General features: G+C 45.3%; 1 protein-coding gene across 5 annotated transcripts in view; it reads left to right on the forward strand.

The window, feature by feature from the left end:
* The first annotated feature begins 9,075 nt into the window (after positions 1 to 9,075).
* Positions 9,076 to 18,827, forward strand: part of KAT6B (lysine acetyltransferase 6B) — a 191,207-nt gene continuing 181,455 nt past the window's right edge. The window contains exon 1 of one of the 5 annotated variants that reach the window (XM_058698350.1): positions 9,076 to 9,094. The gene's annotated coding sequence lies outside the window, so the exon portion shown is untranslated. Of the gene's footprint in view, positions 9,095 to 9,293; positions 9,409 to 10,164; positions 10,519 to 18,827 lie in introns of those variants that run through there. The other 4 variants (XM_058698349.1, XM_058698348.1, XM_058698351.1 and 1 more) reach the window with 4 other exon arrangements.

The raw sequence follows: 18,827 nt of genomic DNA on the forward strand, positions 1-18,827 counted from the left end.
CTGCTAAAGCAACAGATGATGGTGGTCTGGGGCCATCATCCCTGGAACGGCCTTTCTTTCTGATTCTTGATGTCAGGCTGGTGATGGCCTCACGACCCGCTGGCTGGAGCGTCCGGAAACAGACGCACATTTTCAGCGCAGAGTAAGCTCTTCCAGGAGCCAAACTGTCAGTTTCCAGAACCTTCTGCCTGATTTCCCCAGCCACTAGGGTCATGACCGGCCAGGAGAAGGAAGGCTGCCTGAGGGCTCCAGGACTGTGGAGGGTGCAGAGGCCACGCCAGGCCCGGACTCAGGCTCTGGTTCACTCTTTGCGCCAGGAAGGGAGCAGGTGCTTTGCTCAGGGAGGCAGGGGAGACGGTGGCCTGGAGGTGCAGGGTTCCGGGAGGCAGGCCCGCGGGGAAGTGAGGCCAAGACACCAGAGGTGGGGAGGGCTAGCAGGAGGCTCTGTCAAAGCCCGCTTCTCACTGTGAGTTTTGTGCGCCTGACAGCGGCCCTTCAGCAAGGTGAATTCTTTCGGAAAGGGTCTCATTCACACACTGCCAAGACAGCCGCGACCTATTCTTGAATTCACACAAAAATTAAAAGCAAGACAACAGCCCGGCTAATTTAGCAACTTGCGGGATGCAGCTGGTGCTCCTTTGCACGCCGAAAAGGCTCGGCCTTCCGGCCCCCACCCCCGCCCCGGGGAGGTCTTGCTGGAGTTATTTCGTATCCTGCAGTTCCAGGCCGGATTGTGACAGCTGAGTGACTTAGCTGGCACCGTGGGATGCGGAATGACAAAGGCTCAGAGCATCGCCCGGTGGCGGGGGCTGGTGAGGGCTGGTGGGGGAGGGCACGGCGGGCCCCCGGCTCTCAACACTGCCTGGGGGAAGCCTTGGTGTCTTCCCCCCTTCCATCTGTCTCTGTAAAATGATTCTTGTAGGAATTAAGTGAGAGACTTTTCCAAACCAAAAAGTGGTTACTACGGTGTCCTTACAGCCTGGAAGTGGTTGGGCCTCAGGCTTCTTCAAGGCTTGGCCTTGGACGGTTCTTTTTCTCTGCAGCTGCCAGCAGCGCCTCCCCTTTCTCTTTTCCATCCAGTGCCAGGGTTCCTTCCTTCTGCCCCAGAGACCATATTGCTCTCCCTGGCCTCCCTCCGTCGTGCCTGGAGGTCTGGCCGGTCTGGCCAAGGGCCTCGGGCCTAGGTGACTGGGAGAGGGCGTGGGTTCTCAGGGTTGCTCCTAGTCCACAGGCGCCCCCTGGACAATATGAGGAGGGCAGGTTGCTCAGTACTTCCCCGGATCCTGAACAGCCCCAAGCACCCTCATGGGGCAGTGGCCTCAGGGGGCCAGGCTGAGTGTAAGGTTGAGCCAGGTGGGAATTCTGATCTCTTGCCAACTGCTGACTCAACACCTGGGGAGCCACAGTTTCTTTGTTTGTAAAATAGAAGTTAATAGTATTTGAAAAGGAATTTTGTGATGATGAAATGAGCCAATTCAGGGAAATCAGTGCTCTAAGTACTGCCCAAGTGCTAGCTATTATTAATAATATAGTTACACTGAGCACCCTAAAACCATGTTCAGCAAACATGCTCTGTCAGTCCACTTGAACATCCTAAGTTCCCACACTGTTTATCCTTAGAGGTTTCGCATGGAACCACAGAATTATACAACCCAACAACCAACATGAGCCCCCTTACTCCTTTAATTAACAGGAATAGCATGTGCTTCTAGCCACATTGCAAATCAGCTCCTAGGTCATTTGTCATTTTTTAGAGCTCCAAGACTAGGTTGAAGGGCTACAAAAAGGGTACTGAATGGATTGGGACAGAATTTCTTTCTCTTAATGTTTTATTTATTTTTGGGGAGATAGAGAGACAGCGTGGGGGAGAGTCAGAGAGAGAGGGAGGCACAGAATCTGAAGCAGGCTCCAGATTCTGAGCTGTCAGCTCAGAGCCCAATGTGGGACTCGAACCCACAAAGCGCAGGATCGTGACCTGGGCCGAAGTCAGACACTCAACCGATTGAGCCACCCAGGTCCCCCTTTTAATAACTTTTTTAATGTTTTATTCATTTTGGGGGGCAGAATTTCTTTCTCTTAAGAAGCAGCTGTATTCCCAAGGAATGTCCGTATTTCCAAAATCTCAACTTAAACCCTGGTAAGAAAGTTAATTATTTGGAAGCCAACAAAGTCACACTGAAGAGCTAAGGTTATTCTGACTTGCTTTTCTCCCCTGTTGGGGCAAAGCAGTAGATTCTAGCCTGAGAATGACATCATTGCTTCAGGCTTTTTCAGCTTTTATTCAGATGGAGAAACAAATCCACTTTTTAATTCTTTTGGTCTCAGCAATAGTTTTGCTAACTTACTATAGGGAGGTTCCAACATAACTTGATATATCTGGTGTTTCTGTCACAACCGTGGCTGGTGGGCAGTCAGCTGGGGTGTTTGGAGGAAAGGATAATTAGTGGGAAGGGAAGTGTTTTTACCTCGATGGCACAGTCACTGAGATGTATGTAAGAAAGGTATTTGTAAAGTATTGTGTTTTACGAATATACTAATTTAGGTTATGCAACCCTACTACCTGCTGTGGTAGACAAACTTCAACATCTCTTTGGCTTCACACAACAAAATTTGTTTCTCCTATTACATGTCAAAGCAAGTGGTGTGGGTAGGAAGAAGATTGGGGAGAATCTGCTCCATTCAGTCACTCAAGGGTCCAGGCTAATAGTGGCTGTGTCAGCTTGTAGCTCCTTATCTGGGACACATGACTTCTCGGATGCTTCGGAAGGGAAAGAGGGAGATGGAGAATTAACACCCTGTTTCTTAACTTTCTTGACCCAGAAGAAATGCATACCACTTCTGCTCATTATCCATTGGCTGAAACTAGCCACATGGTTCTAACCTAATTGAAAGGAAGGCTGTGAAATGTAGGGGAGCACAGGGAATATCTGGTGAACATTAATCTCTCTGCCAGAGACTGGGATACTACAAACTACAAATCAACTGAACATGGAGTTACTTCAGGTCATTTGCTATGATTCAGGAAACAAAATCAGGAGCCGTTATAGACTGTTTACTAAAGGTTATCACTCAGTGTGTGGCATTACAATTGAAAGAAAACAAGAACTCAGTCCCAGCCAATAGATATGTGTCAAGTGACATCAGCCACTAAAGTGAGGCACATAAAGCAGATTAATAGGCCACAAACTCTAGAAGGGGGCAGTTAAAACTTTTGTGGGAATAGAGAGGAGTGCCTCAAAGTATGGAACTCTTGATCTTAGAAAATTAGAAGGAACTGGTTTCAATCTATGTATGTATGTATATATACAGTAGCAAAAAAAATTAGCAAATGTAGTATATGATAAATAAAACACACCCATTGGTCAAATGCTAAAATGTTAAAATGTTCAAAGATATTCCTCAACAAACATACATAAACTTAGAAAAAGTGGTTTTAGATTTGGTAACAGAAAGTACTGTTTTACAGTGGTTAGGAAATTATCCAAACTTCATATATTTAATGAATGCCCATGATGTGTAAAACACTGTATAGGAAATCTTTAAGCTTATGAAGTTTATAGCCCAATTTATGAATTTTAGAAGACAGGCTTTAGATAAGCAGATAGATAACAGATTATTTTTTTAATGTTTATTTATTTAATTTTTTAAGGCTTATTCATTTTTCAGAGACAGAGACAGAGTGTGAGTGGGAAGGGGCAGAGAGAGAGGGAGACACAGAATCTGGAGTAGGCTCCAGGCTCTGAGCTGTCAGCCACAGAGCCCGATGTGGGACTCACGGACCTTGAGATCATGACCTGAGCTAAAGTTGGACACTTAACCAACTGAGCCACTCACGCATCCCAATGTTTATTTATTTTTGAGAGAGAGAGACAGGATGAGTGGGGAAGAGACAGAGAGAGAAGGGGACAGTTTCCAAAGTAGGCTCTGCTGCTGATAGCAGAGAGCCCAACGAGGGGCTGAAGTCTGATGCTTAACTGACTGAGCCACCCAGGAGCCCCAGATAACAGATTCTTAACCTCTATTTTACTCAGTATCATTTATTACCACCATGTTCAAGGCCAGTTGGGGAATATAAAGGTGAACCAAACCCAATCCCAACCTTTAAGGAGTTTATGGCTAAGTTTGTTATGATCAAGCTCAATCATGTTCTCCCACAAGCAGTTTGTTACTAATACCAGGAAGGGCATCAAGCTGGTAAAATGGCTCACCAGACTGATCTCCTTAGCCTTTTTTGGGGTGTTTTATGTTTGTTAACTGGAATGAGGGGAGGTTGACTGCTGGAAAGACTATGTTAGGCTCTTTGTAATTCCATTGAAAATTGGAATTTTTCTAGACATGGAATTATTATGATATATGCCTACCGTCTGATAGTCTCAACATTCTAGTATGTTCTAGTAAGTTACTTTTTACTACTCTAGTTTCCTTAGCGGAAAAAAAATTTTTAACGTTTATTTATTTGTTTATTTAGAGAGGGTGGGGGAAGAGAGAAGGAAAGAGAACTGCAAGTAAGCAGGCTCTGCATTGTCAGTGAAGAACCTGATGCAGGGCTTAATCTCAAGAACCTGTTGAGATTCTTAATCTCAAGAACTGACAGAGTTGCCAGTTTCCCCCAAATTTCAAAATTGAAACAACTGGAGATCATTAAATTAACAGTTGGGTAGTTCAAATTTTCTTTGGGATAGCCTGATGCTAAAAACTGAATCCTTATTAAGACTCTCTTATGATTAGTGAAAAAAGGCCACCACACTTTTGAGTCTCAACAAAAAAAGATCCCTGAGAACTCTGTCCTCTCTAAAATTAGCAACATTTAGCTAATTTTGATATCTTTTACCATCCTCATTTCTTCGGAATTTCTCACTTGATGTTGAGGCACCCTGCTGGTTTGTATAAATCAATGGTTTTTTACTCTGATGGCACAGGGTACTTAAAAAAACCTGAGGGGTGCTTGGCTGACTCAGTAGAGCAGGTGACTCTTAATCTCCAAGTCATGAGTTCAAGCCCCATGTTGGGTGTGGAGCCTGGAGTCATGAGTTCAAGCTCTATGTTGGGCGTGGAGCCTAATGCAACAAAAACAACACATATGAAAGAGACACCCCCCCCCCCCCCATGAATGGGCCACACCTCCAGGTATATTTATTTAAGCAGCCTCAGGTGGTTAAGGCTGCTTAAGGTGGTTAAGCGCTAGGCTGGTTGAAAAATTCCTCAGGTGATTCTAATGTACACCCAGTCCTGGGAACCACAGGTATGTATGGATGGTGTTTCTTTATTAAGTACCGTTTATTGTCAGGTACAGGGCAGTTACACAAATGATCAAGCTGTTCTATGAAGTAGAAAAGCTAATTGAGGAAAACAGGAAGGCAAAATGTGACAAGAGAGTGTGATAAGCACTTTTATTTATTCCGTAGTTCAACAAATAATAACAGTGTACTTAACAAATGCCAGGGCTGGAGTAAAGGGTATGCTCAAAGTCCTATGGGCTACCTGCAAAGACCAGGAAAACTTCATAGAAGAGGCAGTAGCCAAGGAGGGATTGGGAGTAATCCTTCTTCAAGGTTTCCATCAGGTAAAGTAGGGAGGGTGGGTATGGCTGTAGAGGGAACAGTGTGTGCTGTGTATGGAGGAGTGTGTTGGGCTGGGAGAAGCTAGAGATGAGTGATAGGTTGTGTGCAGATGTACAAGCCTTAGAGGTAGATTAAAGAGTTTAGACCCAATCCAGAATGCATTTTAAAGACATTAAAGGCTTTTAAAGGATGCACAAATGGGGTATAGATACAGAACATCAGTATTTAGGCTATTCATACACAAAACTGTAGATTGAATTTGTTAGCCTATTTAAAACTGATGATATGACCTATCATCCCCAACCCCCTCTGCTCTTGACTGATATAGACATTGTGACCTTGTGGGGACAGTTTCTGGTCAATGATGAGAGAGGATTCCATGTGGCAGTGGGAAGTCGGATGCAGACCAATGCTTTTTAAGTGACTTACTGAAGTAAGTAGAATTCACCATGTACTGAAGTCTGGACAAATCAGTTCGGGTTCCCTGTTTGCTGCTTGCTTACCTAATTTCCTTCAGAAGGACTTGTTAGTACATCTGTAGATGTGATACCTCTTATCAGGCTGTTTGTCTGACTTGCCTCAGAGCTAGTAAACAAACCCAATAGATCAAACCCTCCAGGTTTCCTTCAGCTCCTGAAGCTCTTCTGCATTCTTTTTTTACCCTTACTTAGGACTCAAGGACAAATAGGCCAAACCATGGAATCATCCCAGTACTAGAGATATACTTAACCTGGTTAAGACATTCACGGAATAAACATTCCTTTTCAGCTGGGGAAGAAGAGGATTCAGCCTAGCCAGTGGTTCTCCAATTCAGTGATCATAAGCTTGAAGTCAAGTCATGGGCTAAAAATGTAGAGCTGGGAGCCCCACTTGACACCTACTGAATCAGAATCTCTGGGTAGGCCAAGGAAACTGTGTTTTAAGCACTCATTCCCAGATCATTTTGGTGCCAGTGATCTGTGAACCACACTGAGCAGTATAAATGTAGTTGTCAGTAATTCTGGCCTGAGGTGGCCACTGGCAGCTGTTTTGGGGGAGGGAGGAGTGGTTAAATGAGCCCCTGGATTCATAATCGTCCAGCACAGTCAGCTTGCGAATTTTGCAGGATGCTTGGTTTTCAGTTCAAGTTATTTCTAGGTTAACTTCTTAATTGAGCTGTTTAGCTCAGCAGAGGACTTGAGATACCACAGATAAGAGACAGGTTTAGGAGTAAGCATTAAGTATCTCTGGCTGTGTTTCTGTTATCCTTTCCAGTCCCACTTAACTGAAGAGCCAGGATTTCTCAAAGGACAAGTAACTTTAGAGGGAAGTATCAAGGGGAAAGCAACACATTCCCTTTCCTTGCCATGCCCGTTAGAGAACTATGTTTGTTAAGAAAAGAATCTCAAAAAACACATCAAGATGTTGGCTAAAGATGTTTCTTCTGTGTTTGCCAGCTCCTGGGGTTACAGGAGTACAAGTTTAGGCAAATAAGGCCCATTTCTCTCTAAAGGTGTCTCTTCTTGATGTACTGGAAATCCATGTGGCTAACTCATTAGTGATAGCAAGTGTTAGATGCTCATAAATCTCCCACAATTCATTGGCTGAAGACATCTTAAATGTGGACTTTTTGGCTTTTAGTGTCTTTGGTTGCTTCTTTAGCGAACTTCAGTTTGAGTGTACAGATTTGGGGTCTTGAAACTTGTTTTCAGTTAAGACATGGTTTATTTTTATTGCTTGAGATAAAATGCAGTCTGGGGGACTCAAATCTAAGTTACAAAATAATGTGCATCTGGGCAGACCATAGGGGGAAAAAAAAGAACATAAAGGCTAACTTGTCTGCCAGGATTCTTAAGTTTACTTAGTAACTTCATGGAGAATAAAAACCCCAGCACCTGCAGTATAAAAAGAGCACACCTTATAAATGTCCTACTCTTTGAAATACCTAAATGAACTAGGCTGAATTATGAACTAATGGCTTGTAAAAAATTCACCTTGAGCCAGCTACTGAAGATACTAAATAAGAGATAAAGGCTGAGGAAACCCAACACGCTGTTTGTTTGTTTTATCAGTAATGTAGCTCAAAAGTAGCCAAGCCAGTGGTGGATGGGGAACTTTCCCTGTGTTTTGTTTCCCTGAGCTGAGCCTGCAAATGCCAAGATTTAATCTAAAGAGGTTTGTGTTTTAAAAACTAACAACCAAGTAATAAAACACCTATAAAAGGGGTTTATAATAGAACTGGTGACAGTTTTGAGTGTAGTATTACAACTCTTCTGCTCCCCTCTCCCTTTTTCTATTCTTTCATCCAACTCCTTGCCCTTTGTCTTAGCTCCTTTCTCACCTTGTTGTCAAGAAGCATGTAAGTAGGGGCAGCTCACACCCCAGAGGTGCAAGCATCTTTAAAAAGTGAAGTCTGTATTGTGCTCTGCATTTGATGACAGGGTTGTGCTGCTTGTTTTGTCTGAGATAAGTTGCTCTAACAAAGTACCTACCTAGTTTGCACAGTGGTTTTGAATGGGAAGTTGGAGATGCTGCTGCGGTGTCAGTGGCATGAGGATGTTGGGAGTCAACCAGGGCAGGAGGCCCCGGGCCTCTCCCTGGCACCCTGCCTCACCCTGCCAGAGCCCAAGATCTGCCTGACTCCAGGGACAGACTTCAGTCAACAGGTGGTTTTCCACCCAGGCCATCAAGCCTGAAACTTGGTTCTTTTACAAAGCCAAAGTTCTCCCCCTCCGGAAGAAATGGCGCCTCAGAAGGGAAACTTCATACTCAAACTCTGTAGGAGCCATTTCTCGAGGCTACTTTTCCTATTTTCCGAAGTCGCCCCTGCCAGCATCCCATCCATCCTCAGGAATAGCGAGGGACGGTCTTTTCAGTCTGGAGGGCGCTGGGAGGCACGAGGGCAGCGTGAGAGTGGCCTCGCCTGGGCGGCCAGAGGAGCCCGGCCTCCCTCGTGTGGGCCTCAGGAACTCGGGGGGCCCAGGGGAAGCCTGGAAAACCGAACTTAGCCATCAGCCTTCGTTCGAACGCTGGCTAGAGGGGGAAGGGCCCCCCAGCGGTCTTTCCCCGACTCCCCCCCGCCCCCAGCACCTCTGCCATCCCTCTGCACCGCCTAAGAAAGCACTCAAAACGCAGCTGAGCTCTACAGCTCATCTCAGGCTGGGAGAGGGCATCTTGAGGGGGCAGTTTCCCCCTCCAGCCCACGTCTGACATCCCCACTCCCACCCAAGGATGCTGCCGCCGTGCCCTGTCCGCGGTCGCTGAATGTCACTGCTCCCTCTTCCTCCTGATCAGCGTAGACACAGCTCCTGAGGCATCTCCCACCCCAAAACTGCCACGATCACCCGAGGGTGTAAGGCCCGGGCGGAGGACGAAGTTTGGGGCCCACAGCAGCGGGAGGGGGGACGCGTTGGCGAGGACCGCACCTCTCAGTCCCAGCCCTGGCGGGCACACTCCCCGCCCCAAACGGCCCAGGCTTCCCCATCCTCCCGCGGACACCGGCATCCCCGCCCTCCCCCGAGGGCGGCGAGCGGAGCCCCCCAGGGCGGAGGCAGGTACCCCCGGGGCGGGGACTGGGGCGGGCGGGGTCCAGGCTGCGCCCCCGGCCGGGCCGGGCGGGCTAGCTGGCGGCGCGGGGGGAGCGGGGCTGGGCGGCGCTGCCTCGGGCTCTGTGCGCTGCAGCCCGGAGCCGAGGAGGAGGAGGCGGAGGAGGAGAAGGAGGCGGCGGCGGTGGGTCCCGGGCGGGGGGAGCGCGGCGCTGCGGACCCGGGCGGCTGGCAAAGGACGAGGCGGAGGCTGAGGAAGGCAGCGGGGAGACCCGGGCTGCAGCAACAAAGGGCAGCAAGCGATTGGCCCGGCTGCAGGCGAGGTTAGCCGGGGACCGGGGTGGCTGGAGGCAGCGGCGAACGGTGCACGTGCTTGCAGACACGGGCTAGTGTGGAGCCGGGGGGTGCACGCCCGGCGGGTAGGGGCTTGCTCCCCCTCGGCATGGGATGGCGAGTAGGCTGCAGCGACATCGCTCTGCCTGCACCCGGCCTTGGGCTTGCAGGGTAGGGGTGTGTGGGGGGTAAGGATGCGAGCCAGGGGGCGGGCGAGTAGTCGCCCGGGACGGGACGGGAGAGGGTGGAGGAGGGGGCGGGATGGAACGCTCCGGGCGGCGCGCCCGTCCGCGCGCTCCACCGCGGGAGCTGGTGACTGAGAACCTCGAATTTTAACTTCGCGTGCCCGCCCGCGCGCGCCCGCCCGCTCCCACCCCTAAATCCTGCGGCCGCCGCCAGCGATCAGCTCTCACACAAACTTTAGCTGCGGGCTAGGGGATTTGGGGTTGAGTGGGGGAGGGGAGAAGGAAAAGGCCCTCTGATTGGCGTTGTATGCAGCCAATAAGGCCAAGCGCCTCTTCTGCCAGTAGACCCAATCCATTTCTAGAGGTTGAGGGGGTGGGTAGGTGGAAGTAGAGGTGGCGCGGTGTCTGGGAGAGAGAAAAAGGGCTAGACCAATAGGTGCCCAGAAGAGGCGGGCCCAGCAGTCTGTTGATTGGTACTGGCAGTGGACCCACCCCCGGGGTGGTTCCGGGGGGGGGGGGGAATGATGGGTCGAGGGGTGTGTCTATGCGGAGGCGAGATGACCGGCAGGAACCTGCCCCAATGGGCTGCAGGGTGGTTAGTGTGTGGGTGACGGACAGACCCGCAGGCCAACGGGTGGCCATAAGTGTCTGTGGTCTCCTCCAATGGAGCAGCGCCGGGGCGGGGCCGCGGCTCGGGTTTAATGAGACTCCATTGGGCTGTAATCAGTGTCATGTCGGATTCATGTCAACGACAACAACAGGGGGACACAAAATGGCGGCGGCTTAGCTCCTACCCCTGGCGGCGGAGGCAACGGTGGCGGAGGCGACGGCACCTCCTCCAGGCGGCAGCCGCGGCTTCTTTCTCAGGCAGCGGCAGCGCCCCCGGCAGGCGCGGTGGCGGTGGCGCGCGGCCAGGTCTGTCACCCACCCCGCGCATTCCCAGGGGGAGGAGACTGGGCGGGAGGGGGGGCGGAAGGTGGGGGAGATCGGGAGCTTGTGACGCCCCTCCCACAGGCCTCTGCGCGAGGGTCACCGCGGGGCCGCTCGGGGTCAGGCTGCCCCTGAGCGTGACGGTAGGGGGCGGGGGGAAAAGGGAGGAGGGACAGGCCCCGCCCCTCAGCGGGGCCTCCAGGGCAATGGGCGGGGCTCGAGGGTGGAGGGGGCGGGGTCATATCTGGGTGGGGGCGGGGCTCGGGTGGTCGGAAGGCGGGGGTTTGGAGGGGTTTTCTGAGTGGGAGTGACCTGGTAGGAATGGGGGGTGGGGGGGGGCAGTGAGTGTCTGGGCAGGACTGGTGAGGGGGTGGCGGGTGGGAGGAGAAACTGGAGGTGTGCAAGCAGGTGTAAAGTGAGAGTAGGGAGTGGTGCAACACTGGAGATGTGGAAGGGGGACCGAGGGCTATGTGAGGGCAGGTGAAATGATGCAAAAGGATGGGATTGCAGTTATCTGAGGACAGTAAGAATAGGTTTGGGTGTGGTGGATGTGGAGTGGAGTTGAGAGAGCAGTAAAGAGTAGATATCGGATTGGGGGAAATATTGGGGAAAAGTGAGGAGCAAGTACAGTCGCTGTAGTGAAGCAGGTATCTGGGTATATTGGCATATTGGAATTGTAAAGGAGGTTTGGGGTCTATGAAGCATTAAAAAACATGGAAGAATGGTATGGATATGCTTGTGAGAGTCTTGAACGATAAGACAGCAGAGCAGAACTTGCATAATATATCTGTAGTAGATCTTAGGAAGATGGGGGGATTCAGGGGGTTGAGAAAACGCGGCAGGTGTGAAAAAAAAATGGGTGGGGCTGGGCAGTGGATCTAGGTGAATGTGGTTTGGTGGACTAAACCAGGATTGGAGATAGGGCAAAGAAAGGTGTTAGTTTGGGAGACCAGGTTGTTGACAGGCTGAATTTCTTGGGTGAAACTTGAGCTGGAGTCTTGAGGTAGGGCAGGGTGTCTATTTCAGGGGGACACCTTAGTACTACCTTGGGAAAGACATTGTGTCTTTTGAATGTACAAGTACTAAAGTACTTGGTATGGCAAGAGTATGGGCAGAGTGCAGGAAATTAGTTGTGGGAGACAAGGGGCAAAGGCAGAGGGACTAGATTGTAAGTGGTTTCCTATGCTCCATGAAGGTGTTTAAGCTCTGCAATCGGGAGAAGGTGTTAGGATGTGATAGAGTATTGCACAGAAGTTGTGAGAGAATAGTGATAAAGAATGAAAGATGTGGAAAATAGGTAATGAGAACCAGTGAACCAAGTATTAAGTATGTTTGGGGTGGAGGTACTAAGAAATTCAAAGTAAAGAGTATAGAAAGACTCTTCGGAATATGGACAGGAGGTGAAAGTAGCAAATGGGAATTAATTATGCTAGGATAATGTTAGTTTTGTGGTGCTCCAAAAAAGTTATCATTATTATTTTGGTATAAATGTGAGTAAAGTACATTCTTCCTGTCTTACTTGTGTACCCTAGATTTTCTGGGATAGCCCTGAAATAACACACTCCCATTTTTACATAAATTCTTCACACATGTATCAAAATGAAGTGGGGCAATCTTTTTATGTTTTTAAGAAGGATAGGAAAATATTGCATATTTCAGTAAGCGATAAGATTTTTACCTGAGAACTACTTAGGGTTGAAGGTTGGGGAGCTGAAATGATGATTTAAAAAAAAAAAGGGAAGATAAAGGAAGGTTGTAACGTTAAAGGAGGAACTTAGGGGAATGACTGGTCGGTGCTGATGACATGGTCAGTTGAAGTTTTGCCTACGAGCTATACTCAGGCCTCTGAGTAAAGTGGGTGTTATGTCATTGCCGTTATGCCAGAGGTTTATCTCATGTACTTTTTGTGAAGATAAGATGGAAACTGTCAGATGTAAGGCATAATGTGAATGAAAAGTAAAATAGGGTGAGTGTTGGAAGGTAACTGAGGAATTTTAATAAGTAATTTTAATGGACTTCAAAAAACTTCATGGGTTTTTACATACCAGTTAGAAGAATCCTTAACCAACTGGTCTGGCTTTATTAAATGCCAGGATTCTTAACAGGTGACTTTTCAGTCTCTTAGATCGTTTTCCTCAAAATACCTTCAGTTTTCCACATGCGTATACTTGCTTGTATTTGTATAAAGTGAGCAGGAAGGAAATTGTTTTATGAAAGTGGGGATGTGTGAGCTATAGTGATCAGTCTTTGGTTGCAGAATGGTAATGATGCATGGATGGGAGAAGTGTGATGAAGGGATGTTTTTCTTCTCTTATAATGCTTGAATCTGCATTTCCAAAGCAGCTTACAGCACCTTTTTGTAGGACTCACAATCTTGCACAATTTGTTTTTTTTTTTTTATTAATCCATTCTACTGTTGCTGGATATTTGAGTTTTTTTTTTAAATGTAGTTTATTGTCAAATTGGTTTCATATGACACCCAGTGCTCATTCCAACAAGTGCCCTTCTCAATGCCCATCACCCACTTTCCCCTCTCCCCCACCTCCCATCAACCCTCAGTTTGTTCTCAGTATTTAAGAGTCTCTTATGGTTTGCCTCCCTGCCTCTCTGTAACTTTTTCCCCCTTCCCCTCCACCATGGTCTTATGTTAAGTTTCTCAAGATCCACATATGAGTGAAAACAATATGGTATCTGTCTTTCTCTGACTGACTTATTTCACTTATCATAATACCCTCCAGTTCCATCCACATTGTTGCAAATGGCCAGATTTCATTCTTTCTCATTGTCAAGTAGTATTCCATTGTATATATAAACCACATTTTCTTTATCCGTTCATCAGTTGATGGACTTTAGGCTCTTTCCATAATTTGGCTATTGTTGAAAGTGCTGCTATAAACATTGGGGTACATGGGTCCCTATGCATTAGCACTCCTGTATCCCTTGGGTAAATTCCTAGCAATGCTATTGCTGGGTCATAGGGTAGTTCTATTTTTAATTTTTTGAGGAACCTCCATACTGTTTTCCAGAGCGGCTGTACCAGTTTGCATTCCCACCAACAGTTCAAGAGGGTTCCCGTTTCTCCACATCCTCATCAGCATCTGTAGTCTCCTGACTTGTTCATTTTAGCCACTCTGACTGGCGTGAGGTGGACTGGCGTCAGAGTGGACTCACAATCTTGCACAATTTTTTTTTTTTTTAATCATCCATTCTGTTGCTGGGTATTTGAGTTTTTTCCACTTTGGGGAAATTGTGTACAAAGCTGCTATGAGTGTTCTTGTACTGTCACATGGGTACATGTGTGCATATGTTTCTCTAAGGTGTATACCTGGGAATGGAATTGCTGGTACATAGACAGGGTGACCATTTATCCTAGCTTATGCCTGTTGTCACAGTGTATAACCCCTTTAATTCACAAAAGTGTCTGGATGATGAGTTGTATGATCACTCTAGTCATGAGGTATGCTTGTCTTCAACTTGACTAGGTACCAGACTGTTTTACAAAGTGGTGTACCAGACCACAGTCCTTCCTATGGTATGTGAGAATTCCCATTGCTTCTTGTCCTCTCCAGAACTCCAATTCATAGCTTTTCAAATTAGCCAATCTGAATTGCATTTGACTGGTTAGTAATCAGGTTGAGTGGCTTTTCATATATTTATTGGCTACTTGGATTTCCTTGTTTGTAAAATTCCTGTTCAGTTCTGCCCCGTATTTATTTATTTTTTAAACTGGACCTTGTGTCTTTTACTGGTATTTCAAAGTTCTTTATTTACTCTAGATACCGATCCTTTGCATATGTATGTTGCAAACGTCTACTTCCATATTGTGGTTTGCCTTTTCACTCTCTTTATGGTGTCTTTTAATGAACAGAAGTTCTTCATTTTAATGGAGTCAAATTTATTGGTGTTTTCTTTATGGTTAGTGCTTTTTGTGTCCTGTTTTAAGACTCTTTTCCCACACTTAGGTCAAGAAGATATTCTTGTATTATTTTCTAAGATCTTGATTGACCTTAAAAGATCTATGATTATGAGTAAAATACACTGTTCTTGACCCCATCCTTGCCGTTACAAATCTATTCTTGGTTTGGCCACTTTCTTCTGCTCTGTCTTGAATTTTTACTTGTGCTGACTTCCCCTGTCTCTTAGGAGAAAATGGTCATATAGACAGAAATTCAGCTAGATTAGATTTCACAGGTCTCCAGCTGACTTGTATTGCCCTTTTTCCTTTTATGAGCTTGCATTTTATTGTGTTCCTGCTATATGTCTGCCACCATCCTTGGTTCTTTCATATTTGTTATCTCAACTATTCCTCTTAACAGTTCTGCAAAACAGAGATGTATAATCTTTTTCATGGAGGAGAAAACGGAGACTTAGATTGATTGACATGTCCAATATCCCACAGTTTAGGTAGCTGGCAAAGTGGGGACTTGATCCCTGAACTCTCTAGGTATGTCTCATCCCAGCATTCCTCCTTGTTGAATAAGATTTCAGATGCCTATTTGATAATATCCAAAATCAAGGAGAGTAACTTTCTTACCTATAATGTAACATGTCCCAATTAAAGCACATGTAGTTACTGTGAAACTCAATAAAATTATTGACCTCTCTGTGTATATTAAAGTAAGTAAAGTTAGGGGCACCTGGGTGGCTCAGTTGGTTGAATGTCCGACTTCAGCTCAGGTCATGATCTCCTGGTTTGTGGGTTTGAGCCCCATGTTGGGCTTTGCACTAACAGCGCAGAGCCTGTTTTCAATTCTCTCTCTCCCTCTCTCTCTGCCCCTCCCCTGCCCATGCTCGTGCACGCACGTGCTCTCTCTCTCTCTCAAAAATAAATAAATGTTAAAACAAATTTTTAGAAAGTAAATAAAGCTAGAGTAGTCAGTGGACCTTAAGGGGTCCTGGGATAGGTGATAGAGGTCCTGTAAACCCTTGAAATTGTATGCAAATGTCTGTATGTATATGGGTTCATTTTTAAAAATAGATCTTTAATTTTCTTGAGGTTCTCAAGGGGGAACCCTAATTTGTTTTCAGGCTGTACAGGATATCCTGTTTGAAGACATTTGTAATAAAGTTAATGCAGTGTTCTCCAATGATCTGTATTTTCAAAATAACCTTTTAAAAATTCAGAGTTTTTTTCCCCCAATACATTATTCTTAGTCTTTGTCATTAAAACCTGGTTAAAGCTAATTTACAATTAGGAAGAAATCCAGGATTGAATAGGAATTTTTAAATGCCAAAAAAAGACCTTCTAAATTTAGTTGATTATTTCTTAAATGAGAGTGCTTAGTTATAATATCATCATTACTAATCAGTGTACCCTGGCTCCAAAGGCCTGATGACTTCAAATGACTTTTCATCTTGTCTCTAAAATCCTCTGTTTTACAAGGGATCAAATTTCCTGTGAGGTTCCTAACAGTGTGATTAAAGTTTAGAGACTGAAACTATTGAGCGCTTAAATGTAGGAATGACTATGCAAGCCTAATTCTTGGGCTTCACCAGGAGATTTGGGGCATGTCTCTACTAATTTGTGATGATGATGCTGAAACTAATCTTTGCTAGGGATTATAGAAGCCATAATAGTTTATTGATGGTTCAGTTATTGTTTGTTGAAGCAGATATACACAATTATAGTTTAATGACATAACAAGGATATTGTCAACTAGGAGAGCATGACATGAAAAATTAAACTTCCAATTAATATAATATGTATTAGTTGAAATGATAATTTTCATGGTGATTTAGCCTCTTAGAAATCCTTGGAAAACATTATTAGCTTGTGAATTGGAAACTCTCTATGTTAATGAGTAGTGAGAAAGAATTTAGTATTATTCCAAAAAAAGGGGGGTAATTTAATATTCATTTCAATTAACAGTTATTGAGTGCCTACTCTGGGCTTGCTGCTGAGTTAGACTCTTAAGTTGAACAAGATTGTTGTTGGGAGAGATGAAATACTGGTTGCTTTTGTTTGTTTAGTCATCCTTCACTCCAGTCTATACTGGATGGATATTATTGCCAGAGTGATTCAAATTTTCAACAAATTTGTGCATGTGTGGGTGCACTTCACTATGCTGTACTGTGTCACTACTCCTGCGTTAGCTTCCTATTACTTCATATGTCATGTTCACACACCTCAGCCTGGCTTTTGTTACATCCAGCTTTATTTCTTCTCTTCAACACATACTGGCTCTAGGCATGCATATGGGCTCAGCGTCCCTTTTATTAGGCAGTTCATTCTTAGCTCCTGTGCCTTTTGCTAGATTCCCTTCATTCATTCACTGATGCATTCCTTTAACAAATAGGCACTGAACCCCTCTTATGTTCAAGTTGTGGTCCTGGGAAATCTAGGGGCATACAAAGGTGAAATCAAACATGAATCCTATTTTTTTTTTTTTAATGTTTATTTATTTGGGGGAGAGAGAGACAGAGACAGAGAGGGAGAGAGAGAGAGGCAGAGAGGGGAGGACAGAGAATCTGATGTGGAACTTGAACTCACAAACCTTGAGATCATGACCTGAGCCAAAGTCAGATGCTTAACTGACTGAGCCACCCAGACGCCCCAAACACGAATCCTGTTCTTAAGAATTTCCCAATTCTGGTAAGGGAGAGGAGGTAAGCACATAAATGAGCACAGTACAAAGTAGAAAATGAATGCTAAAATACTAAGATAGCTAAAAGCTTCCTGTTAGACAAAGACATGTAGGGCTTCTGAGAAGGTGTTCATTTTTACTGGACCATGAAGGATTTGAATTTTTACTTTATTTGGGTGAAGAAACTGGGCGGTTATCCAAGTTCCACCTGGTCTTTCAAGGTCCAGTTTATGTCCCATCCATCCAAGGGGTGTTTTACCCACTCAGCAAGGTAAAGTTACAGTTGTTTCCAGACTTTTTCCCTTTTGTAATCAGAGGAACCCTTTCTGTGAAGCAAATCTTATGGAGAGACCTATTATAAATGGGACAGTTAAAGTAGAGCTGCTTAGTTGGGTGCAAGGAGTTATGTGGCCTTAGTGTTTAAGCCACAGGGGTACCTGCAGGTGATGTCCAAGACACTTACTCACAAGAGATCCAAGGAGTCTAGTTTGAAAGCCAGTGGAGAGACAGGAAAGAGTTTAGGTTTTAGCATTTGGATTAAAATCCTTCATGATTTAGTGGTCTGAAGTCTTGACCAAGTCATGTCTCAGTTTTCCTTTTGCAAAATGGGGCAACAATGCTACCTTACAGGGTTGTTTTAATGTTTACTGATAGTCTGTGTAAAGTGCCTGTTCCACAGTAGGTGTTAGAAAATGGTTAGCATTATAGTTTAGTGCTTTCTTTTTTTTAAGTGATATATTGAGGTGAAATTTACATAATATGAATGTAACCATTTAAAGTGAACAATTCATTGGCACCTGGGTGGCTTAGTTGGTTAAGCCTCCTACTCTTGATTTTGACTCAAGTCATGAGATCTAGTCCCATATCCAACTTGGGATTCTCTTTCTCCCGCACTTTTTCTCTCTTTTAAAAGAAAGAAATTGAACAATTCAGTGACACTTAGTACATTCACAGTGTTGTGTGACCACCACCTTTGTCTCGTTCCAAAATATTTTTATCAATCTAAAATAAAATCCCTTACCCATTAAGCAATTTCTCCTCATTCCTTCACTCCCTGGGCCCTACCAATCTATGTTCTATGTATGGGTTTACCTATTCTGGATGTTCCATATAAATGGAATTATACTATATGACTTTTTGTGTCTGGCTTCTTTTCTAACAAATATCACCATATGGATGCTGTTTGATGTTGTCAGACAGCAGATATTTGTTAACTGAGGACACTATTTTGAGCAACTGTGCCAATAGTCTGTGCTGGATGGTTATAGAAGAAAAGAATTAAGGTCTCTTTAAGCAGTGTATGTTCTGTTTCAGAAGATACTGTTGAGATTTGTGGGTCCTCACTCAGTTACATAACAGGCTATGAAAAAATCCAGGAGCATATAAAAGTGAGAGAGCTAAAAATAACTTAGCAAGTAAGACCCAGGATGACAAAAGAGTAAACTCTATTGTTAATCTTTACTTTAAGCACTGTTTTTGGCTCATCTGTAATCTCATGACTCAAGTATTATGACATTGATTTTGAAACAACACACAGCTTTATTGAAAGCTGTGAGGAGGTTTCACATAATATTTATGATCCAGGGTATTTTGACTCTTCTTATGCTGACATGAATATTTCTGAATAGTGTTGATATTTATATGATACTAATGAAGCCAAAAGCTCGTGTTGGACTAAGCATTTCTCTAGATCTGTTTAGAATAGTTTGT

The sequence above is a fragment of the Neofelis nebulosa genome, chromosome 13, assembly GCF_028018385.1.
Source record: "Neofelis nebulosa isolate mNeoNeb1 chromosome 13, mNeoNeb1.pri, whole genome shotgun sequence".
NCBI classification, from domain to species: Eukaryota; Metazoa; Chordata; class Mammalia; order Carnivora; family Felidae; genus Neofelis; species Neofelis nebulosa.